The following is an 8256-nucleotide window of genomic DNA, read 5'->3' on the forward strand; positions in this document are numbered from 1 at the left end:
TCCCCTGTACCCCTCATCCCTTGGGGGGCCGGGGCTCCCACACCACGAGGTGGCAGCAGCCGGTTTCCCGCGGGGCCGGGCGGGCGGTGACACGGGCGGTGACACCAGCAGCTCCCCCCGCCCTGTCCTCCCCCCCCGGCCGCTGCTGGGACCCTCTGCCCTGGGGAAAGGTGATTTTTCATAACTCCTCCCTCCCCGACTGCAACATCCCCCGTGAGGGTCCTTCACTGCGCGTTGTAGTGGGGTGGGAACGAGCACCGGGGGTAATTTAGCTCCAGCATCGCTAATTAGGGCAATATCATTAACAACTGGTGGTGTGTTCAGGTGGTTTAGGGTTCGATTTAGCTGGGTTTAAGGACCCCTCACTGCTCCTGCTGGGTCTCTCCTACGTCTGTTCTTGGGGGTCCCTATACGTGTTGTATTTTCTATCATATTTTGTGCTTCATTTGATCCTGTCCATTTGAATATCAAATGTAGTTTAATTCTCCTGGCTGTTAACACACTGAACAAGCATGGCAGATTAGCAACCCTTTCATTTGACTTCCTAATTGCTACCTTCCCCCCCCCCCCGCCTTCTTCTTTGCAATAGGAATGTCTCCACACATAAGTGAGAATTACTTTTCCAATTTGCTGCTATGGTCAAAGCAGTGCCTGGCAAACACATGCTTCCTTTTTGCACACCGTGTTGGTTTTGGCTGCATTTCAAGTCTGACCTCTCCCTCTATATATGTAGGTATATACTGGATGTTTATGCACTATTGTGGTTGGTGCTGGACAGAAAGCACCACTGGAAAAGCAGACTTTTTTTTTCCTGTTTTGCAAGGGCTTTATCTTTGGCTCAGAACAGGAGGGATTGAAGTCTGCTGGTATCAATTCGATTAAGAACACAGAACATTTTTCATTATTTCTTTTCTTGTTTGTTTTTTCTTCTCTGTTGGGATATTCTCAAGCACTAGAAAATTACGCACCCAAAATGACTTTTTAACTCAAAATTGCAGCAGCCTTCGGAGTCAGCTTATGCCTGACTGCTGAAATAGTTTTATTTACTGATACAACATTTCTGTGTTTAAAGAGGAAAGCCTGTGGTACATACTCTTAAAGCCATGACTTATGCTTCAGTCTTACAAACAGATGGGAAAAGCCATGGGGTTTGTTTTGTTTCTTAGCCTAGGAGAGCCATATTCACCCCTCAGCTTTGTTCACAACATTCCATTCAGGACTGATTTAATATCTCTGTATTTCATAGTTACTTCCATGAGGCACACAGGGGACCTCAGCATTTAATAGAGACAACAGGACTGAGATGTAGACCTGCCTGTGCAAACCTCCCTCAGCCAAAAGCAGGTAAGGGACTTGGGGCGAGAGCACTCCCAGAGCCACCTAGAAGAAAGAAATGGGGCCAGCGTTCCACGTATTAACCAATTCCTGGCAAATCTCTCTCAAGAGAGGTCCAACAAGTTTCTGAAGGTGCTTGTGCAAAGCCTGTATTTACACACACGGGTGAGATGGCGAGGAGACACCACACACCTCCTCATCGTAGGTCAGGCTCCAAATGAGTGTCGGGCAGCACCACGCCGAGTGGCCGCCTTTTTCGTGTTTTACTGGTAGCTTTTAACAGAAGCTGGAACAGCAGGGATGAAAATTGATGCAACTCTCCCAGCAGGTCAGTGGTCTCATTAGGTACATATTTAACAGGAATAAATTCCAGCGCTGAGCCAAACCACAGTGTTAGAGGTGAAGTCAGAGTCCCCACGAAACCCCATGTCCTCTGAGCACTGCTTTAATCTCTCACCTACCTTTGGTATTTACATTCGTTTGTTCATTAAAGGTTTTCTTGTTTACCCAGGGGGATGTGTCATTCTTCCCAGTGGAGCTCAGATTTTAGCTAAGTGCAAGTCCAGTGCTTTGCCAAGTGACCTGCTGCACTGTGCATCGTGACACAGGGACACTGCAGTTCCTGGGTGGCAGAGAAGCCGCCCTGGTGCCACTGCCACTGGCTTTTACTGGTGCAGACAACCTAACAGCAGGACACAGGGGTACGGCTGGGATGCTGATGTTTAACCCAGCCTGTTGAGGGACCTCCCCATCTTCTGATGCTCTTGTGAGGGAAGGCATAAGCCAAAATTCCTGCTACACCCTCACAAGTGCACCCACTCAGGAGTGCTAGACTTGCATTGTGTGTGTTCTGCAATGGAATATGCATCCTCTAGTGTACTGCTCCAGATTAACACCATAAAGCAGACAACTGGGACGTGTTTCTCCATGAGCAGGAGGTCTCGTTTCCTGCGAACTTGTGTCCTGCATTCCTCCAAAAATCCCAGCTCTGCCCCTACCATGTCTACCATCTCACACATACATCAAGCAGAGAGCATGTGCTTGGGATGATATGCACACAAATTAGGAGGCTAAAATGCACGTGCAGCCTGGCGGGGCAGCTGCCATCGAACAGGGTGGCAGATGTTCACGCTTGCAGCCTTTCTACCCTGAGCTCCCTTGACAAGGGGACACACAGAAACCTCTCCTTCATTCTTCTACGTATCTTTTCAGGTGTGGCTGGATTTGGCAATGGGGCTCCAAGTGTTGTAGGAGGCACTGCCAGATCGTGCAGCACGTTTCCATAGGATAGCAGGATAGCAGGGCTGGGCTGAGCTGAGCTGGCTGCTGTCTCACCCGACTCCACAAAATCTCTTCCTTCTGCATCTCCTAAACATCCTCAGCAAGTCTGGAGTTGCAGGTGTCGTGACACCAGAACAAGCTCCTGTTGGCTGGAGCCTGTAGCAGTTGCCAAATTTGCCTTTTCTGGAGTAACACAGAAATACATGCTGGAGTTAGAAAACACATAAATACTGAAACCAGAAGTGGGGGAACTTCTTTGTAAGAGTTGGTAGGATCCCTCCTACAGTTCCTCTTCCTATAGTTCCTCTATACCTACCTGACCCCTAGATGGTCATTTACTCCAGCATTAGGGCAATGCAGAGTAAGATACAGGCTCTTTCTCCTCCTCTGCTGATTTTGCTTTGTGCTAAGAGAGGAACCAGCTGAGCTGTGGCTGTTTCGGGGTGAACATCCCCAACCCAAGCCCGTGGTGCTGCTGGCAGGAGCATCTTCCACTCCTCTGCCCCTGTCCCCTGTTCCCACTCTGTGTGCTGGCCCTTGTGCTCAGGGAAGTGATGCAGCTGAAAAGTAGAGAAGAAAGGAATAAGAAGGAGTTTGAGTCTGGATTAATTCACGGGTCTGGCTGACAGCATGACGGGTGGGTTCAGCCAGATCTGAGCTGGCTGGAAGCTTCTGGTTAGTTGTCAACTAAATTAGCTCCCTGACCCAGCACCCCGGGTGGCCACGTGTGGCTGAGGGTGGTGAGAAGGAAATCTGTCTCTCCCATTCAATGCCACGTGGATTTGTGCCCAATTAAAATGACTATTAACTGCGGCCTTCGTTAGTAGGATTGACAATGGCAACTTGAAATCAAGCGTTTGGCTTGCGGAAGAGGTGGAGGAGGGAAGGGATCTCTTCTCCATTTACCACAGACATGTTCAAAGGAAAAAAAAATCCCGGGAGTAATTTGAGTGATTTGAGTGTGATACAGCTGGATTTTAAAATTCAGGATTTAGATGTAGGAGGGATAAAATGTATTTTAAATCCCTGCTTTTTCTCTCCAGACAGATGAATTTTAGCAAGGATCAGGATAAGGTGGTGACTGTTTTCCATGCCGGCTCTTGAATGCTTCTACCAGAATTGGAATTTTATGTCCCATTTATAATGAGGCTGGAGCAGGGGAAAGGTGCTGTAATGGAAGTGTTGACACCATTTTATCGCAGCCCTACTAACGATGCCCACAGAGCTGGAGGAACCAACTTGGCAGCTTATACAGGGCCAAGCCTAACAGAAAAGCTCTTTTAAAATAACTTACTGCTCCAAAAATAAACACAGAAAGGCTACATTTCTTCTCAATGAACTGGCAGCAAAATTACTCTTAGATTTATTGAAATCCCAGGACATTGCCCAAGGCTTCCTCAGCCAGCGCTGCCACTGGACGGGTTAATTGCCTGAGGTGTGGTGGGAATTGTTGGGTGTGTTCCATTAACATTCTTTATCTGTTACAGGAGGTACCTGAAGGAGACATGAAAAACTGGCTGAGCCAGAATAGCTCTGGCCTTGCTGAGGGTGGAGGTGACATAGGTGCAAGACTAAAGGTGTCTTATCTACCTCTGTCCCCATGGTCTTCAGGGAGTTTCTGATCATGTTCTTGGAGGAGTTTCCTTTCTCTTTTCTCCCATTGAAACTCACGTTGTGCCACAAACCGCAGGGTGAGCCGTTGGTGGAGCAAATCGGCTGCAGGTGTAGGCAGCAACCGCTCTGCTCAGTGCAGGGCACAGACCCCAGAGAGGTGATACAGCCAAAAATAAGTCGCTATTTAACACCATGTGAAAGTGTTTCAGCTGAGGATACCACCATTTATCTTGATTTTTTTTCAAGAAACCAAGTCCAAAGCTGAGTTTTTGAGCAAAGCTGAACTCAGTTGTTGTTTGCGGTGGGGAGAACTGGGCAGAAATCAGGAAGTTCTGAGGCTCGCTAAAGCAGAAATGCTTGTTTGAACCGCAAAATCTAAAGGGAAATTCAAGGGAGCCTGGGGCTTTTAGCAAGAAATTGTTCTTTTTGCATAATGAAAGTTTCTCTTAGCCATGCACCAGTGTTGAGGCAAGGAGGTGACACCTAGCCAGCAGGACCCAGAGCATGGGAAACACAAGGGACGCTCAGGAGATAGGAAAGCAATGGGGGTACCAAAAGATCTGGGAAAATGAATTCAAAATATGTATTTCAAGCGGAACTTCAACAGTTTGGAAAAGTGTAGGTGTTACTTGAAAAGCAAGCCATGAACGGATATTTGAAACTCAAATCACGTCGAGGTGAAAAGCCCTGATGCAGCCGTGCTCAGGTGCCCGACCTTACTGCAGGGCACTGCCTTGCTTTGGAAAATGTATTTATTTAGTGGTGACCAGGGGCTGTGTATACTCATTCCCCTGCAATGACAGAGCCCACTGTGTGGAAACCCAGGTTGCATTTGTAAAGCCAGAGAGCTAACGAAGCTGTGGCATCTTTGCATTCACTCCCTTGTGCCTGTTTACTGAGCTCAAACCCTTTGTCTCAGACCGCAGCCTTGGAAATGAAGGAGAAAATGCCATCAGTTCCCTCCAGCCGAGCTGAGGCTGCCACGTGGGCAGGTCCCCACACAGCCACAGGTCCTCTCCATCCTCACACGTCTTCTTGTAACCCCAACTCAGACCCAGATCAGTTTTCACCTGGAATGCACGTTTGCAAGTCCTTCCCAGGAGTCTCTGTAGGAAGCCCCGTGTGCTGCTGAAGGGTTTAGTTTCGTTTCTCTGTACAGCTTGTAAAAGGCTTCTTGGAAACCAGATCTTTGCATTTTACCTGAGTTCACTTATCTGCCAAAAGCTGTTTCAAGTTACTCTTTCCAAGTCATATTAACTGAATCCTTAGCTAACAAGGAGGTAGCAACAACAAGTACTGTATACCTTTGTCAAGAAATCCATGCTTCTAATTATGTTCCCTCCTTATAAGCTTTAACATAGATGACTATAAAATGAGGTCAACCTCTATTAAATGTAATGACTTTCCCTGTGGAGCTTGCAATGAAAGCAGCTTCCCAACAAAGTTTTCTATTTTAGGGGGGAAAGTGCTGTTACAAACAAGTCCCCTAACTCAGTGCATGGGCTTCATTTCCATTTGCTGCCTACAGCAAAATAGAAAGATTTGGGTTGAGACTTCAAGCAGTGCTTATCTGAGAAAACAAATAGGAGAAAATTGATGAAAACACAAAGAGGAAGAAGAGCAAAAGCCACATTGCTGCAGGAGCTGAGCTAGAACCGGTCTGGCAAGCAATACCCTAAATTGCAGGCAGGTCTAGAGAGGTCAGAGAGCACAGCTGCAGCTCTTAAGCAAACCAAGGCCATCACAAGCCACAGCTGCACACAGTGAGCAAAGAGGTTATATAGGAAGAGAGGCAGGTCTGCCCTTTTTGCTTTGCTGTGGGCTGGATGCAGCTCCCAATAGGTGCCCCAAGGAACAGACAGTGTGGTCTGTTCCTTTCAGGAGATTAAATAAAACTTGTAATGGATACAGAACTAATTTTAGACCCTGCAAAGAGTGCTGTTTGTGCAGCAGTGTTATGGCTCTCTGGCTGGGCAGCTCTTGTATCCCTATGCCCATCAGGCAGATGCTGCTCTGCCCAACTGGTAAGTCTGCAAATCTCTGATTTTTGCAGTACTTCGAACGGGCTGTTTAGTGTTACTGTAGTTATTTCTGTGGCTCTTTAGCTTGGTATTTTAAGCTAGGTGGGCCCAAGTCCTGTCTTAAGAAATAAGTTTCTTTTACACTAGAAACTGGAGGTAAACAAGGCCATAATTTTTAAAAATTGCTGCTGCCCTGATAATAGCCTAACTGGCAAAGTAGTTTCTTTTTCTTTAAAGGTGTTTTTTTCTTCCTGCAGCTTTGCAGGCAGATATTTGCCAGGCAGTTGTTAAAACATTGCGCCTGCCAAGTGGAAGAGGATTATTTTGGCATCGGCTTTCGGCTAATATTAAACCGCCCTGCGTTAAGGTCGCCATGTTTGAGGCTGTGTTGAAAGCAGCTTTAGAAAGGCAGCTTCCCCCCCTCCACCCTGGCTGCTGCTTCGCTCTCTGCTTTACATTTTTTACCACCCCAGTCAGTTGAAATACCATGCAAATGATATCTGCCTTTATTAACGCCCCAGTGACGCACTGCGGCCTTTCTCGCAGGAAACAAATATTACTGAGGGGCGCGTCGCGAAGCGGGATGTGAACCCAACCTTCTCCGCCAGCGGAGGTTCTCGCCCTTTAAGAAAAAAGCCCGCAGTAATTTTCCATTACCCTGCACGGTCTTGTCTACGTGGCAAGAATCGTTTGTGGAGGCTGGAGCGTCGCGGGTGAGGCGCGAGCCCTGATCCGGCTGCCGTTGCTTGGCTACCCGCTCGGCATGCCGGCAGCACGCCAGGCTCCTGGGAAGCACCTTTGTTCCCGAGAAGGGATTTGAGTTGTGTTTTCATGCCGAAAAGCAGGGGAGAAATGCTGCTTTTTCCTCAAGCAGCCTGGAAGAACTGGGGTTTCCAAATAGCACAAGTCAGCCAAAATACTCAGTAATAATAATATGCTTGGGGTCCGTCTCCTGCGATGGTTTCTGTGCTTTTGCACAAGGAAATATTGAGCTCGTGTTGTTCGCTGTTGCAGTGATTGTAGTAGTCGCTTAATCAAGGCAGCATGTTGAACAGGGGAGAAATAATGTCACCAAAATCTCCCCTTGCTTTTGTTGTTTCCACCTAATAAACTAGATAGAGCGTTGTTCTACAACTTAATAAACAGATTATTTTTTTTAATGTAAGCTCTAGAGTCCTGATGGGTGAGTCTCTGCTCTAATCTGTGTAGGGTTGTCTGAAGCGCCTGAAATATTTCAAATGCCACCAACAAAATGCGCAGCAGCAGGGAGGATCGGGTTTGTGTGCTTTCCCTGCTTGCCGGGGCTGGGCTTCAAGTACAGCGGCAGCGTTGGTGCAACAGGCGTTTTCATGATGTCTCAGGCATGGCTGCCGCTCCAGGATAGCTTATTTTATTGGTGTGAGGCTCCATACTTCCAGTAATAAAACAGCTTTGTGTTCCTCTGCTAGCAACCTGTGCTGTCAAGGGCTCTCTCTCCACCAGCAGCCAAACCCCTGCAGATAACTGTAAAGCAAACAAGTCGTCCCTGTTAGGTAGCACTGCCATTTGCTTTCTGCAGCAGCTCCAGGTGCTCTCGAGAGCTGGCCCCCAGGAGGTATGAATGAACATGTCATTTTGGGGTGTCTGGCTATCACTGGAAACTTGAGAATTAAAAAAATAACTTGGTACAGGGTAGGACTCGCTGAACGTCAGCCTTAATTTTGCTTCACGGAGTATGAAGCCAGAGGGGGAATTTTTATGCCCGTAATCTGGCATCTTTCATCACGCAGATGAATGAACCTCACCCAGAGCCCTGGCACAGCTGCACAGGGGACCACCTACCCGGCTTTGCTCCTTGGGGGCTCCAGATGAATTCTGGCTTTGAAGCGTTTCTCCCTGGGCACTGGCACAGCCCCATGCCCACCTGCAGCCCTCCCTGCACCCTTTCACCAGCAACGTTTGTCTCCTCACCACAACCTCTCAGAGGTCTATGCTGTAAAGATGTTGGCCTCCTGGGGCTTCTCTA

This window comes from Columba livia, chromosome 11, assembly GCF_036013475.1.
Source record: "Columba livia isolate bColLiv1 breed racing homer chromosome 11, bColLiv1.pat.W.v2, whole genome shotgun sequence".
NCBI lineage: Eukaryota > Metazoa > Chordata > Aves > Columbiformes > Columbidae > Columba > Columba livia.